The sequence below is a fragment of the Apis laboriosa genome, unplaced genomic scaffold (assembly GCF_014066325.1).
Source record: "Apis laboriosa isolate Shangri-la unplaced genomic scaffold, ASM1406632v1 scaffold5_cov152, whole genome shotgun sequence".
NCBI lineage: Eukaryota > Metazoa > Arthropoda > Insecta > Hymenoptera > Apidae > Apis > Apis laboriosa.
The window spans coordinates 2,142,715-2,160,952 of record NW_025223857.1 but is presented as its reverse complement, the minus strand read 5'-3'; the positions used below and the strand labels follow the sequence as shown (position 1 = coordinate 2,160,952).

Genomic DNA, 18,238 nt, shown 5'->3' with positions numbered 1-18,238 from the left:
GTTACAAAATCGATATGTAATATCCGTTTTCGTCTCTTTCAAGATAACAACGACCATCGTCGATTTCCAATCATCTAATACATTACAAAAGGAACACGAAGGTTCAATTGGTCCTGCAGAGATCTCGAGATGTAGAGGTTTCTTTTAATTTGGTAGTGGCTCGATTAAGTCCCGCTAAATAGGAGTCGTTCAGCCTCGCTGCTCGAGGATTGAATCAACCGCCATTGAACCAAATAGCCCGAGGTCATCCTCCAAAGATTCCCATTAACAATCTTGAATTACACACTATTCATCCTCTTTTCACCGTTTTATCAAAATCGTACTGGCCAATCGTACTGCACCACTACTTTAAACTAACCTAACTTACAAATTGTAATTATCGGTGGATAATCACTCGAAACTTTGAAATGTTAAAAATTTGATAAGTTTAATACAGGTTAAGTTACCGTTTAAAAATTAACTACTAAAAATTGAAAAATGTTTAGTTTTTCGAGAATATTGAAAAAAAAAAAATAAAGATAATTCGAAACTCAAAATTCGATATTTCGAAATCCACGAATCGCATAAATTATCTTCGATATACGCATACAAATTCCATTTTTATAAAAATAAAACGAAATCTTGAGTCCAGACGATTTCGTTCGATCGTCGACGGTTCATTGAAAATTACGATCGAAAAAATTTCATGCGGAAAAAGTCGAGGACTCGACACGTTCGATCACGTTCAGAGTTATAAAAAGAAGAAGGAGAAAAAGAAGGGGAAGAAGAGGAAGGAAAAGAAAAGAAGATAGACTCATCATCGAGCAGCAATTCCTGCCGTTCTTCGCGCGAATAAAAGGGAAGGGGTTCCGTTATGAAGAATCGTCAATTACGGAGCAGCTTCCTGCACCCGCCTTTCCGTCTTGTTGCAACGGTTTTTGCGCTGCTCCCCGCTCCTTCCTCTAGGCACCGGTAAATTAATGAATCAGCGACACAACCTTGCTACGAGTGATTCTCCGCCTTCTCTTCCTACGCTCGATTTCTTCTTCGGTCTCGATTATCTCCTTCGATGCAAATTGATCTTCCTCGTTTGCCTACTAGCCGTGTAGATCGATGTTTCCCATTGGTGAGGTATGCAGCATGTCTAGGAAGGTAATTTGAATATTTTGAAGGGTTATACGCGTATTTTTTTGAAATTTTGAATTCTCAAAGATTTTTTTGATAAATTCGAAATTTTTATTAAATCAGTTAGCGTATCATGTAGCGTGCCTCACAGGAAGATAATTTGAATAATTTGAATGTAATTAATAAGATATACGAAATCTTTTGTAATTTTTAAAATTTCGAATTCTCGAAACATTTTTCGAATTCGAAATTGAATTTCGATGTTATAGGAGAGTAATTTGAATATTTTGGAGATAATTAATACAGATGGAATATACGAAATTTTTTTGAAAAATTTTTTGCCATCTTTCAAATTTTGGTCAAAGCAGAAAAAAAATCTCAATGTGGAATATCTTACAAGAAGATAATAAAATAAAATAATTCTCTAAAATGAAATAATTCTTGAAACTTTTTGCCAATTTTTTCGAATTCGAAATTTTGATAAAGAATAATTTAAAAAAAAAAATATCTTAATTTAATAATAGGTAATCTCATTATCAATTTTTGAAAATACAAAATATAACATACAATATATATATTAACACTTTCAAGAAAACGAGAATTTTTTTCTTCTCGATAAACTCGTCCCTGAAGAGAAGAAAATTCTTTCCTAAGTTCGATATATTTTTCTACCTTTCCTTTCTCCTCCTTTTCCTCCATTTTTTTCCCCCCTGAAAAAAAAAATGTTAAAAAATAAAATCGTAGAAGTTTTTAGAGAGTATCGTGGCTGTCGTTATTATCGTATTTATTATTGTTCTTGGGTTTTAGCCAGTTTATCGCACGAGGGCACAGATACGAGAGCAATGCCAACCCCACTGTGTTCCCCGGATAAGTTTTACCGATAAGGAAAAAGCATTCTTGTTCCCGATAGACTACTGGAACACCTACCTTATTATATCCATTATTTTCTTCTTCCTTCAATATAATTTCTAAAAACTGCCTTTTCTCAATTTAATCGCTCGTAGTGTTATGCAAGTGTAGTGTATTTCCAAAAAATTCTCCAACTTTGAAAAAGAAAAAGAGGATACAAATTATACCAAGTTTTTGAATTTCCAAGGCTCGAGCCTCTATTCATGCATAAATAAATATAAAAACAACGTAATGGACGAAAACCAATTCTTACACTGATAAAAATCCACGACAATCCACCAACCCTTCTTCTCATTCCGGCTAAATCGCAAATTACCACGCGAAAGAACGTGAGGAAATTCGCAACGTTATCAGCTCTCTCCCATAAACGTGGACTCACCACCGTGCACACAAGGTGATTCATAAATACAAATCCATTGAAAATACCACTCTATTAAAATAAATAAGAAGAAATAAATTGTAAGAACATATACATATATATATATATATACATACATGCAAGATCAGATATGTACAAGTTGCACTTACCAGTTCGAATTCCGTTCGTTACTTCGTTCATTGTAAAATACCACGTATTCCTCGAATAATTTAAAATTCTCTTCTCTTTATTATAGATCGTTCATATCGTTCACTCGCATCGAATACCTCAATTTTCGTCGATGCAATAAATATCCAATGGAACAAGATCAAAGAACATCGATTGAAAAAGTTTTCCTTAAAGATGAAAATCTAATCCATAAGTGCATCCTTTTTTTTATTAATCGAATAATTTCAAGAGATAAGATACAAGATCAAAGGATATTGATTACAAAAATTGTCCTTAAAGAAGAAAAAAATATAATCGACAACGATATTTTCCTCATCGATAACTCGAGAAAATTAAGATATATTAGCCACATGAGTGTGGAGATTACCATCCTTAAGTAGATGCGTTCATTCAAGCCACCCTATACATTATACGTATACCGTTGGAAGAAACACGCCCCGAAGGGATCATCGTCTTCAGCGTCTCGCTAATGTTACAACCATCCACTTCTCTTTGCCTTCCGACGACGCAACCGTGCCTTTCCTTTTCTTTTTCTTTCTCTCTCTTTTTTTTCCTTTCCTTTTCCACTTCTTCCTCTTATTTCTTCTTATTTCTCCCTTCTTTCCTCTCTTTTTTCTTTTCCTTTTTTTTTTTCTTCCCCCTTCTCTTTTTTCCCATTTATTTCCACCGGCGATCGGCGCGTTTACATTGATAAAGCGACCGGCCAGGGACGTTTACCCTGGAGGGGTCAGTGTCACGTCGTAGGCCCGCAGAGTTCGTTGACTGAATAAGCCGAGGCAACCTCGAGGACCGGTTGGTCCACCCTTCGTCCCACCCTGCCCACTGACAGTGCCGGAGCTTTATCCCTTGTAGCCCTAAGTGCGCGAGATCACCTCGACTACTTAATCCTCGATCGACTGCCTCTTCCTTTTTCGCCTGACCCTCCATCTTCCTTTCCTCCTTTTCTGAGCCTGGTCCCTGTTCCACGGATTCTTCCGTGCACCTTCTATTTTTTTTTTTTTTTTTTTTTTTTCCGAGTATATAGACATTCTTTATCGAGAATGTTTCAGGAGATCTATTATATTTATTAAGATATGATAATTTCTCAATTGAGTCGATCGATTGATCTTCCTTTTTCGATGGAATCTTCATTGGGCCTATGTGTAAATTTTTTCTTTCTTCATCGAGCACTTTTCGTTCGAAAAAATATATATTATTAAATGCACGAGATCATCTCGATTATTTAATCGAATCTATTTTCTTACCTTTTCGGATCTCGATCGCTCGATTTTTCTCTTCGTGGAAAAAATTTTCTTCTTCTTCGTTCGAAAATCTTGAAATATCTATAAAATTTATTCGAAAATTATAATCCTTATTCGTTAAATGAGCGTTTTTAAAAAAAGTAATATGATGAAAATATAATAAGGATAATCGAGACGAATTGCTATATAATAATTTTTTATTCTAACGTTTATTCAGCTTCTTCAGAAGCTTGGAAAATGCTAGACTATTACCTATTGAAAATCACGTTGAATACAAATGACCATCGTTTATGGTTCGAGGTAATCGTGAAAATGTTTACAGAGTAAAGAGTTAAGAAATTTAGTGACCATCAATAAATATTAATGTATTTAACATAAAAATTAAAATTCATGATTACACCATAAAAGAAGATTCCAAGACTTTTAAGCAGAAGTATATGTACTTATATATAAGTTTAGATATCCTCGTTGATGAAAAGAAAATGTCGGATTCGAGTAATTTTGCAAGAAGAATTTAAAACAGGAAAATGAAGAGAGATGGCACCACGATAATAGTCCAAGAAGAGGGTCCAATGGCGTTTTCGCTGTATCTCGCCACGCCGTGGAAACGTAATTTACAGTCGGACAAAGTGCAAATACGCGAGCGGGTATGCGTGCAAAGAGGCTATCGTCGTCGACCAAAGCTTTCCACCTCTGCGTGGTCGTAGAAACAACTTTGAGAGTGGCAATCTCGTGGCAAAACTCCAACTTCCTAGCTGTCTTGGTTAAATAAATAAACTTCTATGTATTTTTTCACTTTGAGTCACTATCTACTGTATGTGCATTACATTAAAAATTTAGAATCATTTCTTTTTCCTTCTTTTTCATCGAATCTTCATTTAATTAATTCAAAATCAATGGACACAGATCGATAGTTTATAATAATTTCATTTCACTTAATTATCTTTTATGATAATTATCGTTGATAGGTTTTTGAAGAAAAGAACCAATATGTAAATATTAAAAATGATAAAAAATGCAGAGTTAATTTACAACTAAACAGAGCGAGTCGATGAGAAGTTCAATGAAACATAAAATTCCGGAAGCCAATTAGGAAAGAATTTTCCTCGGTTGTTTAGCTTCTATTCCGTTTTTAAACGAGAATAATGTTCAGTTTCTAACTAGCATTCGTTATCGAATATACCTGTCATTGTTGTATGCTCGCGACTATAAATAACCGAAAGATAGCACGATGACCGTGAGGATTATCGTAATTTTTCACCGCCATTTTGATTAATTTACGAGAACTTCCTTGTCAATCATTAGATTAGACGTACAAATTTTTCTTCGATTGAAATTTAAGAGATTAGACTAAAAAGAAAAATGAATAATGAGAGTGTAAAATATAGAGGAACATTTTTTGCTAGTAAAAATTTCACTAGAAAATATATAAAAAAATATCACTAAAAAAGAACTGAAAAGATGATTCCAATATATTCATATTTAAGTTCGTTAAAAAAAAAAAATTTTAATAACTCATAAAATACGAACTTGTTTATCAAATAAGCAAATTCCAGTTCGAATATTTAATATTTTTTCGAAATATACGATAATAAGAGAGATACCTCTCGCAGATAGAACGTTCGTAAACAATTTTCACATCGTTATCGTCGGCGCAGAATAAAGAAAAAAAAGTAACGATAATACGTTCGCTTTCTTTTGCATTATTCACAGACGATTGTTCGCACAATACAGTGACCTGAATAGAGGAGATCAACGAAATCGATAATATAAATCGACCTCAGAGGTTTTATTATCTTGTGTATTATTTTCATTGGAAAATATGAATTCGTGAATAGGAAATATGACTGGAGAACAATCGAGAAAGATAGGAAAACCATTTGTTCTTGCTAATGATTGTATGATTATATATATATTTGATTATGGATGAATCTTTCCTGAATCATCGTTGATTTTATGATTTTCTATCGCTATAATAGTAGAAAGTGAATAAATAACGATACATTTTCCAAATCTTATTTCTCTAAGTAAAAAAAAAAAAAAGTAATCACAGAATAAAAATATAATAAAATTTCTATCTTAATTTTAATTTGAATTGCCTAATTCAAATTAAAATAAAAAATATTTTAAAAATTCCAGAACCTAATCTAACCTAGTCTAACCTAACTTGAATCATCCAATTAAAAGATACTTTCGAAAATTCTAAAATTTTTTTCTCCATACGAAAAATTGAGATAATAATCGAAGAAATTTTTAAGAATTTTAAGAAATTGTAAAATCAAAGAGATAACAAGGGAAAAAATGAACCCAGGATATTACGAGTCAGCAATGGCGCATGGCATCCGCTGGTTCTTTGTTAGTTTCTTCCATAAATAGACGCGGATACGCGATATTGTCTGACTGATATCAACGTCCTGTGTCAAAACTTTAAATTTTCGATAAATTCGTAACTTTGGCTGAAACTGTGGCTGCACAGAGGCTAGTCGTAAGAAGTCGGTAGTAAGTTAAGTAAGATGTTGACAAGAGATTACGTAACGAGATCGTGAACCGAATAGAACCGAACTCTGATCGTTGGCTGATGTTAGTCAAACATTAGATAAGAGGCCTCGTTGACTGGCTAACATCGTCACTATCGGCTTAACTATTAGATAACAGACTCGTGAACCGGCAAATCGAACTTGACACCCGGGATCTCATAGTCGTTAACCTAATCAAGTATAACAGAGCTCAGGATTACAGATTAGAATGTGATTTATTCCTTCAAGTTTTATCCATATCTATCATTTTATTCTCCATTCGCAACTTGGATCTTAATTCTTTTGAATTCCTTATTTTCATTGACAAGTTCTTTTAAATATTTAATTACACAATTGGAAAGTAGTTTCAATAAGTATTTTAGAATTTTCTCAGATTTTTCAAGAAGTTCAAATTAATTATGGAAGATTAATTAAAAAGCTTAAAAGATAGCTTGTAAAAGATATATAGAATAGATTCTAAATTTTCTAAACGTTTTTCTAAATTACTACACATAATATAATCTAAAAAAAAAATTCTATTTCAAAAAATTCTTAATTATAATATAAATATCGATAGAAAATAAACGATTTATCACATTTCGTACGATACCTCAAATGAAATTGTCCAATGAAACAAACACTATACATAACCTAAAAAAAGAATTTTATTTTGAAAAAAATTTCAAATTAACTGCAGATATCAATAGAAAATAAACGATTTGCAGATTACGTACGATCTTTCGAATGAAATTGTTCAACGACCGAAACGAACACGATACACATAAAGAAATAGTCTCAAGAGGGCGAATGCGGGCTATGCAAATGAGCTCGACCTTTCGAGGTTACACGTTGTGTGTACGAGCCATAAGGACCGGATCGATAAGTCGCCACCTCGATGTAAAAGCACTCGAACGATCGGCGAGCGAATGTCGTAAGTGGCGGTAATCATCTGCCGTGCCATGGCACCGTTCCATAAACCTAGCGATCTACGAGACACGCTATCCCTGGAATCCCTATGCCACCTCCGGAATCTAACGTCGCTTCCTGTCCCGCACGAAATACAAATAAATTATTCGATTCGAGCTCGTTTTAAAGCATGATCATTGGGTCAGAGGTAATCTATGATGATAATATATTCGATTATTTAATTCTTTTTAAAAGTTTCGAAAATATACGAGTAAAAATTAAACGAAAGTTACTAGAGTCGGCCATGAATTTTTTAAAAATTTAATAGATATAGTATGTTTGGTATTCTATTTATAATTTGTATTTAAAGTTTTATTAAAGTCGTTCATAATTTTGAAAAATTTGAAAAATATAGTACATTGTATTGTAATTTATAATAAAGTTACTAGGATACCTCTATGAATGTTCTAATTTGTGATTTGAATTCAAGCGACGTTTCTATGAGACATCTATGGATATATCTAAAATTTAATCGATAAAATTTAATATTTATAATTTCTTTCATCTAATTTAAATTTAATTTATTTTTTTTAAGAAAGATAAATTTTGTTTTAAGATACACATACAAAGAAATTAAATCTTTTCTCATAAATTCTAAGGAGAATCTGAATAACTCACGAAGAACGATAAAAACAGTTCGACGAAACGAGAGATCATGCAGATAAGGGTGGAACCGTAAAACGAAGCGCGTTTTTGAAATGGACTTTGAAAGAAAACCAATAGAAACTCGATCCAGGAGCGTGACAAATATGTTTGAGTTGTTCAGAGAAACCCTGATTCGTTCTATCGACCTAAAACCGTCGAACCGCTCGTAAATATTGGTGTAGATCACGGAAAAAAAATTAATTATTTATGTTTCCTTACAAAATCTTGGAAAATTCGAGATTTTTCACTAAAAAGGGAAAATAAATATAAAATTTGAGATAAAAGATTTTCAATAATTTAAATGATCCATGAAATTAGTTTCTTTTACAGAAAAAAATATACTAAATTAGTCTTGAAAAACATTTACATACAAATTCACTTTTTTTCATAGGAATTATCTTTTTGCATTGTAAATCAGCAAGATCGGAAATAAATTTTTTTTGCTATTATAAGATAAGAAATAATCAGTTTTGATTTTCAAAGCTGATATTTATTCTAAAATCGATTCTCGAATCAAGGAACGAGCACATCAAGTGCAACTGGCATCTAATTAGCATCGCATCTGTATTTATGGAAAATCAATGTCTCTGGACGAGCCATGCCGATACCATCATCACTACCGGGGCTGTGGCTACCCAAGATTCATGATAACAGTCCCTCCTCACTCCAACAACGAACGATCGAGAGTCTTCTAGACCGTTGAGATTGCCTTCCAAATGTTCTTATTCTTTTCTTTTCAAAAATAAAAATTTACGGACAAAAACTTTTTACTTACGAAAAATCTTCCAAATTATGAAAAATTTGAAGAACTGAAATAAAAATTTTATAGATTGAATAACTACTTATAATTATGTGATAATATATATATTTTTTTCAATTAACTTTTTTATTATAAAAGATTGAAAATTAGAAATATTTGGCGCACATACGAAAATTAAACTTGATATGAATATAATATCAAATCAAAAAGTTAGGTTAAGATTCTTTGATTCTTGTTTGATTTTGATCAAATAGAATAAAGAGAAGACACAAAATAACGCAGAAACGAAAATTAAAGTAGTTACGAATATAACTTCTTCAACAATTAATTAAAAAAGAAAATCTTCCTCATCAGTCTGACATCTATTCTCGACACATATACACAGAGCCATTTCAAATAGAAGATAAAAACGTATTTGCTTAGTTGTTAACAAGTGGAATCTCGTTATCGTGCAGATGTTCCAGAATAATTTTTGCCAATAAAAAAGGGAAGAGGTGGTGATTCGCGAAGCGTAATCGTTGACCTCGATCGATTTCAGAGCGAGTTCGAGGAGATCAATGGCGATAAGTTAACGGTGTTATCCGAAGATCCTTATCTCTCAGGAATCTCGCGATCGGCTGGCAGCGAGCCGATGAACGATAAGGACGTTGCTAATTGCCCGTCGTTGCTTTTAATTGCCTACGGACACGTTATATTAACTGCCAAGCGTAACGGTAATGATTACGGTAGCCAGAGATCGAAATGTTCCAATTATTCATAATTTTTCTTTTTCAATTTATTTATCATTGTAAGTAACTTGATGATTAATGTATGAAAATTTTATAAATTGTGCAATAATAACAAATATCTTTTTCTTCTTGCTATAATTATGGAGATGTAAAAGTTAGATTAGGTTATATCGTTTTAAGGTTATATCGTTATACATACAGTAGTTATTGGATACTAACCTGTTGAAAAAGTAACAATTTCGAATAAACTTTAAATCATTGATTAAATAATTTTATTCAAAATGGCTCAATAACATTTATTCGTAGCTATTACAGCTATTTGATTCGTTCTTCATATAATCTTAGCCTGTTTGACAATATAATTATTTGCAATTATTTGATGCTGAATAATAAATTATTAAACTTATTAAAGTAAAAATAATAAGTGAAATAAATAACTTATTAAGTACTTTATTTATTATTAAAGTATTTTATTCTTAACTTCAATTTTATTAAAATTTTATCCATCTCTGTTCGTATAATACATTAGGAGAAATAATTTTCGATTCGAAAGATTAAAATAATCATAGAGTTCAATAAATTTCAATTGTTTATAACCTAATAACTAACCTTTAATTTTTGTATATCAACTTTTGTTTGCTTTGGCCTCAAAAATCGACTCCAAAGATGTCTCACGAATTACAATAACACTTCGTGTATTTGTAGAGATTCATTCTAATCAAGTTTCGATTGCAATCTGATCTTCATTGTGAAATTGACAATAACAAGTTGGAGAATGTTCATATATTAATCAGATAGCTGGAGATTAAGATAAGAAAGTGTGGAATCGAGTTAATGGTTAATTGCACAAAGCGAAATTATCATAACAAATTATCGTTTGGCATTAAGTCTATTATAAACAATCTTAATTCCTTTTCTGATAATTAATAAGTAGACGTCGAATCGTCGAATTGGTTAACAATAGTAGCCAACGTCTCGTTTATAGAATTTTAGTGAAAATTCTAGGGGATTAATTATTCCAGAGGAGCAGGGCCGTGCACGTCGCCCCTGGGCCTCCTCACGTGGACAGCCAGTTATAAATGGTCGGTCGTAAAAGTTGTGCGTGTCGTTGCGAGACGGAGGGAACAAGAAGGAACATTCGATGAGAGACGAGGGTTCGAAACACTCCGTGCACCGCATTATGGTAGGCAAAAAAGCGCGGGAGATGCACCAGCCGCTTGCAAAGAAGAAACTGTTTCGGTAGTCGGTGAACAATCGATTATATTCGAGGTCTCGAATCGTTTCGAATGCACTACTTGCTTAAAATGCTTGGAGAAATTACTTTTTTTTTTTTTTGAAAATTACTCGATTCTGATCTTGTTTTTATTTAACGCAGGATTCCTCGTCGAAAACTGGATAGAGAAAGATTTTTCGATACGAGTTAATTTTCTTGAAAATCGAAATTGAAAATACGACGGAATATGGGATGGAAAATGAGACGAATCCACAAACATTCAACGTTGATTTTCTCACAAACGGAGATTTCTAGGTGATAACTTTACTCTACATATTTTATATTTTTTTCGATGAGGAATACAAAAATATCTCCATACAAAAATATTTCGATTTCTCGAACTATTTGCCTTTCTTAATCTCTATCATGGTTCACAAATCAAATATTCGACGTCGATTTTCTCACAAGCGATGATTCCTAGTCCTCTCGAAATCCTTTGCTGCGCATATTTCACTCGTTTTTTAAACCCTGCACAAAAATATTTCGATTCCTCGAACGAATTTTAAAGAGAAATAATACGAAACGCCTCGACTCCATCGCTATCCTCCGTTTCTTTTTCGTCCCATTTCGTACTTCATAAATCATTCCAATGCCCGTTCAGTGTCGCATATCCACTTTCCAGCATACCCACATGCTCCACCCTTTTCTACCACCATCCCACATTCCTATTTTCGATTCGAATCGTGGGCCACTTTATTTCTCTCCTTATCTCCAAAAAATTCAGTCACTATAGAAATTACCTTTTTCCCTTGAAAAGAGATAAAAGAATCCTACTTTCGAGACGATTTTTTTTCCTTTTTTTTTTTTTTTTTCCAGACGATCACGATCCAGATCTGTATAATGCGATTCGCCCAGGTTCCGTTGTCTTCTGATACATTATGTAACCTTCGAGAAGGGTTACAGAATGCTTTCGTTTTCATGAATACCGCATCTATGATCAGCAGGCCAAGTTTTTAAGCGGATGCCGTGTTAATCCTTCGACCTGATCACCTGATACGAAAACTCTTAGTCATCGTGGGGAACGGAGAAAGAAAGTAAAAGAAAGAGATACGCGAGGAAACAGCCGTGACAATGATGCATCGAGAAGAGGTTTCTTTCGATCCTCGAAATAGATTTATTCGAGGATACGATTTGAAATTCAAAAAACCACTATGGAGAATAATTTCCATTCTGAAAAAATTATATGTAATAAAAAAAATTAATTCTTTCCCTTTCTCGAAAAGTAAAATTTCTCGCCGCAAAAGTGAAAAATTACGTTGGAGAGTTTTACTCTCGAATTTATTCCCGAACCCTTAAGATGCATGCTCAATCGAAAGTAGAATTATCGTGAGTTGGAGAATATATTTTTTTCGCAAGCGGTGTTAAAAGTGAAAATTACGCTGAAGGGTATCCATTTGTAAAAAAAATACTTTCCACGGAATTACTTTCGAAAGTTTTATATGCATATTTCTTTTTATATATAAAATTTCCAAAATTTGTACCTATATACTATGAAAATTTTTCAGCATAATTTTATGAAGGATGTTTTCACGTTACTCGTTTTAAAAAATTCGTTTTCGATACAATGGGACGAGTAATTAATGCTAGTGTGACTGTGATAATCCAACGGTGTTAAGCAGCTTATTGACGACAACAAAGCAACGAATATTCTATTTGAGCATGTGTCTCGTATTTGTTCAGATGATCGGGCCGATCCAGCGGGGAGGACCGGTTGTTCTTGCTAAATCGGATCACGAACTAACGATCCACTTAAGGAGACTGTAAATAACGATTTTCTTCGTGTTATAAATTTTATTCCTCTGTTCAACTTGTTTTTTTTTTTTTCAACTCTCGTAAACAACTTTTGTCCAATCATCGATTATCATTTATTTATTCTACATTCGTACAACAATCTTCCATCTTCTTAAGGATTCCAGAAAGTTAGAAACGAATAAACGAAGAATCGTTTCTCTTCTTGTTTTCTCAGATTTTTCTATTAACAGCAACAGATAAATTAGATAAATCAGATGGTAACAATTTTACAGAAGAATTCTTTCTTCTCCTTTCGTTAAAGCTACTCTCTATTCATGACAAAACTGAAAGTCGAAGTCAAATATAATTGTGAAACAGCTTGTCGAAACTTGAAAAAACTCAAAGAGAACAAAAAAAAAATTCTTACCCAAGGAGGAATCTTCCAAGCGAAACGCAAACCACGTTTCGCACGGGCAATATTTACCATTTCCGTGTCAGTTTAAACAGGCAGAGAAACAAATGAATTTTCTAACCTCTCTATCCTCGAGAGAAAGAATCTTCGAATCTTCACGGTTTTCTATCTTTACGAAGACGTTTTGCAAATATTCATTCGAGGAGATAATCGACGAGTTTGGGGCCGAGGATGGATGATCGATATTCTTTCGAAGAATCAACAGACAATCTTTATCGTTTACGTCAGGTCTGCCCGAGTTTTCGTCCCGAGTTTGTTCGAGTAGTTGTAGATAACGATATAGATGGAGCGGAAGTTTGGACGTGGGAAAATCGTGGCGTGCATTCCTTTTTCCTTTTTTATCTTGTTTGACGTTCGATATTTGGAAATATCTCTCGATACTTGCTTTATTTATTTATTTTTTTTTTCATTCCATCATATTCAAAGAATATTAGTATCTCTTCGAGTTGATGGATACGATACGATCCATATGTATTTATATATATCGCGTATCGATATATCAAGCGAAGAATATTTAACGAATATCAATTTTTCCAATAAAAAAAAAAAGAGAGATGATAAGGGAGAGTTGATGTATATAAAATTTGAAATAGATATATATAAGTTTTACCGAGAAAAAAAAAAGAAAAAGTTAAATTGAAGTAAGAAATATTTCGACGTTGGTTTAAAATTTGATTTTTTTCTCCGCACAAATTATCTCTTTACGAAATCGTAGCAATGATAAAATGATCTAGAATGAAGGGTCAGAACGAATTAAATTTCTAAAATGGAACGATAAAATTTAATAGGCGAATTTCAACTGTCGTGTCCTCTGCTACATGGAAAGATTACAAAATCGAATTTGAAGAAATATGTATGTATGTATCTCGGCTGGATTCTCGTGACGAATTCGAATATCTCGAGGCCGTTTCCTCCAGCATCGTCTCGGTTTTTCGTCTCGTCCACGGGCTTGATTTACATGAAACAAGTGTCACGGAGTGGATATATTTAGACGTGGCGTCGTCAGGGACCCGATCCCGGTGTCCCTTGCACTGTATCATCCGACGAGGACCAGGCCGGCAAGAAGAAGAGCGATTCTTCGTTTCGCTTTTTGCGCCCCCTCCCCCTCCCCCCTCCTCGTGACATCCATTGTCGACATTTACCTCGACCAATTTATCCGATTCGTGTGAAACTTTAAACTCGGCCGTTATAATAGAATACCGTTTCAAATTCTCGTGAATCATTCTTGAGAATTTTTTTTTTTTTTTTTTTTTGTAAACGGACACCGAGTTTGTGAGAATAATTTTCTTGCTTTCACGAATATTTTTTTTTTTCACGAGAGTGTACCTTTTTTAACGTAGTAAAAGTATTTATGGATACAATAATTTTATTCTTTATTGAAAATTACACTTGTGAATATTTTTTATACATAGAGTTGTCAATTTTTATTCCAGTGTCCACTGGATGAAGAATAACTTTTATTGCATGAGAATAATTTTTAATACAGTATTCACTTCCACGAATATTTTTTGCAAGTGGATATTACGTTCTGATTATTCGAGAATAACTTTTACTATTAATATAATATCTATTATATTAATATAATATCTATTAATATAATATCTATTTAATATCTATTTTTATCTAAATTAATATAATATCTATTAATGAAGAGTGACAGTTCGAGAGTTGCTCTCACGAATATTTTTCGCAAGTAAACATTATGAGCGATTATTTAGCTTCCTACTCTCGAGAATAATCTGCAAAAATTTTATTTTTAGTATATATATCTACGTTCATATATTTGAGAATAAAATTCTCGAGATTAAAAAATAAACTTTCTTTCTAATATTCTCTTAGCTTAGAGACATCTGTATTGAAATTTAATCTTAATCTTTTTCAAAATCAATTAAACTCGTCTTCTCTCTCGAGAAATGGGACGAAGATGATTGAAAAAATGGCGAAGTGGGGAAAAAAAGATTGTTAGAGGAAATAAATAAAAAAAAAAAAAAAGAAATGATTAAAAAATCGTTAAAGAGTCGTAAAAAAAGAGATTACGAAAGTATGCCACGTCGTGGTGGGTTCTCGGAACAACGCAAATAAATCGCTGCGCTCCCTTCCTCGCGCAGGGTAAAAAGACATCATTTGTCTCGTATTTTAAAGTGATTTTTTTTTTCTTCTTTTCTTCTTCTCCTTCTCCTTCCTCTTATTCGTACGACACAGGCCCGTGGAAATCGTGTTAACACCGATGACGCATAAATAAACTTACGTCTCGCATCGACGACTGGCTACGAGGAAGCGATGCCCACCGCCAATCTGGAGTAAAAATAATCGATCGAGGAAGAATCCCGATCCTCGATCCTCGATCCTCCACCACCCCATTCGCATCTTAATTTAACCGTGACACTTGGAAATAGCATATCTATTTTAAATTCAATTAATAACAACAATAACATTTTTACAAATTTATTCTTAAAAAAAATTATATATATAACTGATTTATACAAACTCAATTGATTTCTTTCAAGAATAAATTTGCAAAAATTAAATAAAATAATTAAATAAAATAATCATGTGATTATTATTATAGTTAAATATATAAATATATATATACCTCTTTAAATATTAATATCTCAACTTCATAAATACATACATTGATATTCTTTGCACCAAAATATACAAATTTCAAATTGTCGCCAACAAGGAAATTGCAATAAGTTGTAAAATATTTCTCAAGAATAAAAGGAAGAAATTGAGGATAATTGACCTTGCAATTTTTTTTTTTTAAATAAAACCACGAGGAAGATCAAAGCAGCCAATTTGGTTAAAAATTTAATTCGTGCAGGGGATCTTAAATAAATACCTCCCGTTAAATATAGGAAAAAAGTATGGTATTAAAGTACTACCTTATTATAAAAAAAAAAAAAAAAAAGAAGGCTTACACGTTAAAATAATAATTACCTGAGGCTCGAGGGTTAACAACCATGATCGATAGTTTGAAACTTTGCCAAGGGAAGACAAAATCGATCAACTGGTTACTCGTTGTAACAAGAATCAGGATAGACAGATATTATAAAAAAGAAAAAGAAGAAAGAGAAGAGCTTTGTAATTGTACGGTTAATCGTCGTTCCTTTTCAATTCTCGAGTTTCCATCTTTAAAAGGTGGAACTTAATGTGGAAAAGAAGAAAAGGAACGAGAGAGAGAGAGATTCGCCATAGGGTTGTTGCCATGCCAGGGGCTGGAACTCGCGCAGGGACGACCGCACCCTCGCCACAATAATTGATTGAGCCGCGCCCTGCGAGGGTGTTAGCACGCCAAGCGACGACTTCCATGCTTTCTCGCGGATAAAAGACCAGCACACACGGTATTTTAAAATTAATCCTTTTAACCGTCGTTCAAATCCTTGCGTATCCGAAAATATATCCAATTGTTTGTTGTTAAATTATTCAATTTTGATTTGATTTTCAGTAATCATCTGTGAGATTGCAAATTGAAGATGGATGATAAATATATGGCGAATGAGGGAGATTTAAAATTGGATCTGAAAATTATTTGAAAGGATGGATAAGAAATTGTTAATTTTATGGTAAGTAAGAAAACAATAATTTAAGAGTACCTGAGGATGTTTAAATAATAGAGATGCATATTTTAAAATTAATCCTTTTAATCTTTATTGTTAAATTATTCAATTTTAATTTGGTTTTCAGTAATCATTTGTGAGATTGCAAATCATCTGTGAAGATAGACATATATGGCAAATGATGGAGATTTAAAATTGGATCTGAAAATTATTTATATGAAAGAATGGGTAAGAAATTGTTAATTTTATGGCAAATAAGAAAAGGATAGTTTAAAAGTACCTGAGAGTGTTTAAATATGATAAATAATGGTGAAGGTGCACATTTTAAAATTAATCCTTTCAACCTTTGTTGTTAAATTATTTAATTTTGATTTGATTTTCAATAATCATTTGTGAGATTGCAAATCATCTGTGAAGATAGATATATATGGCAAATGATGGAGATTTAAAATTGGATCTGAAAATTATTTGAAAGGATGGATAAGAAATTGTTAACTTTATGGCAAGTAAGAAAAGGATAATTTAAGAGTACCTGAGAGTGTTTAATATGATAAGTGTGTAAATATGATAATAATGGAGATGCACATTTTAAAATTAATCCTTTCAACCTTTGTTGTTAAATTATTCAATTTTGATTTGGTTTTCAGTAATCATCTGTGAGATTGTAAATCTGTGAAGATAGATAGTAAATATATGGAGAATGATGGAGATTTAAAATTGGATCTGAAAATTATTTGAAAGGATGGATAAGATATTGTTAACTTTATGGCAAGTAAGAAAAGGATAGTTTAAGAGTACCTGAGGGTGTTTAAATACGATAAATAATGGATGCACATTTTAAAATTAATCCTTTTAACCTTTGTTAAAATCCTTGTGTACAAAAATATATCCAATGTTTGTTGTTAAATTATTCAATTTTCACTTGGTTTTAATTCTGAGAATGTAAATTGAAAATATGGCAAATAAATGAATAATGGAGATTTTATTGGATCTGAAAATTATTTCAAAAGAAGAATAAGAAATTTTTAATTTTATGATAAACAAAAGGATACCTGCTATGTTTAAAAGTTTAAAAGAAATTATTGAACAAAAAAATCTTAATTTAGAACATTAGAAGATGATATTTATTCTTTCAAATTTTCAAAAGAAAAGCTCTCTGTTCCATACAGATTTTATCTTCCTGATTCAAAGTTAACAGAGTTCAATTATTCATCATAAAGTGTCACGAGAAATAAAAAAAAAAGGAGGAGGTGAAACGAATCAGTCAAGCTCCTCTGTGCGACCAGAGATCCTCTGAATCCCTGGTAGAGTTCAATCTCGATCTCGAATCTCACAGGTTCCGGGACTCGAGCTTGTAGGTTGGGCCAAGGGTGCAGGGTTGGCCGTTTAATGCGTCGCTATCACACTATGTGGCGTGACGGCCCACCACCACCACTATCACCACCACTACTCTCGTCATCCGCCTACCAATACCGCCACCATCAAACTCGGTTGCATTCGATACTCTACCCTGTTATTCTCTCTTCTTCTAGCTACAATTTCGCCCTATAGATCGATCTTTCATCCTCGTGCATAAATTTTTGTATCCAATGTTGTAATAATTGAATAAGAGTTTTCCTCTTCCTTAGACTTGCTTAACTATTTATCATTCAAAGTGCAATTCACAATGATACGATTTTTCGTTGGTATTATTATATTAAGCTTCCATCTTTGTATCATGGTCTCTCTTCTCCATCTGGCCAACAGTGGTGCCCTATAAAGTTTTGGTTCAGTAGTAACACAATTA

The 18,238-nt window shown here is 32.8% G+C and overlaps 3 long non-coding RNA genes across 3 annotated transcripts; 1 reads left to right on the top strand and 2 right to left on the bottom strand.

Moving 5' to 3' along the window:
* Nucleotides 1-1,753: 1,753 nt before the first annotated feature.
* On the bottom strand, nucleotides 1,754-10,159 carry LOC122717880. Its single transcript, XR_006347269.1, has 7 exons — nucleotides 10,026-10,159; nucleotides 3,805-3,882; nucleotides 2,928-3,729; nucleotides 2,542-2,832; nucleotides 2,267-2,443; nucleotides 2,032-2,147; nucleotides 1,754-1,814 (listed from the first exon to the last, which is right to left on the bottom strand). It is a non-coding gene; the product is annotated as an uncharacterized LOC122717880 (long non-coding RNA).
* A 415-nt stretch (nucleotides 10,160-10,574) lies between these two features.
* LOC122717881 lies at nucleotides 10,575-12,080 on the top strand. Its single transcript, XR_006347270.1, has 3 exons — nucleotides 10,575-10,685; nucleotides 10,792-10,944; nucleotides 11,506-12,080. It is a non-coding gene; the product is annotated as an uncharacterized LOC122717881 (long non-coding RNA).
* A 3,431-nt stretch (nucleotides 12,081-15,511) lies between these two features.
* On the bottom strand, nucleotides 15,512-16,993 carry LOC122718123. Its single transcript, XR_006347322.1, has 4 exons — nucleotides 16,733-16,993; nucleotides 16,489-16,653; nucleotides 15,833-16,413; nucleotides 15,512-15,721 (listed from the first exon to the last, which is right to left on the bottom strand). It is a non-coding gene; the product is annotated as an uncharacterized LOC122718123 (long non-coding RNA).
* Between the last annotated feature and the right edge of the window lie 1,245 nt (nucleotides 16,994-18,238).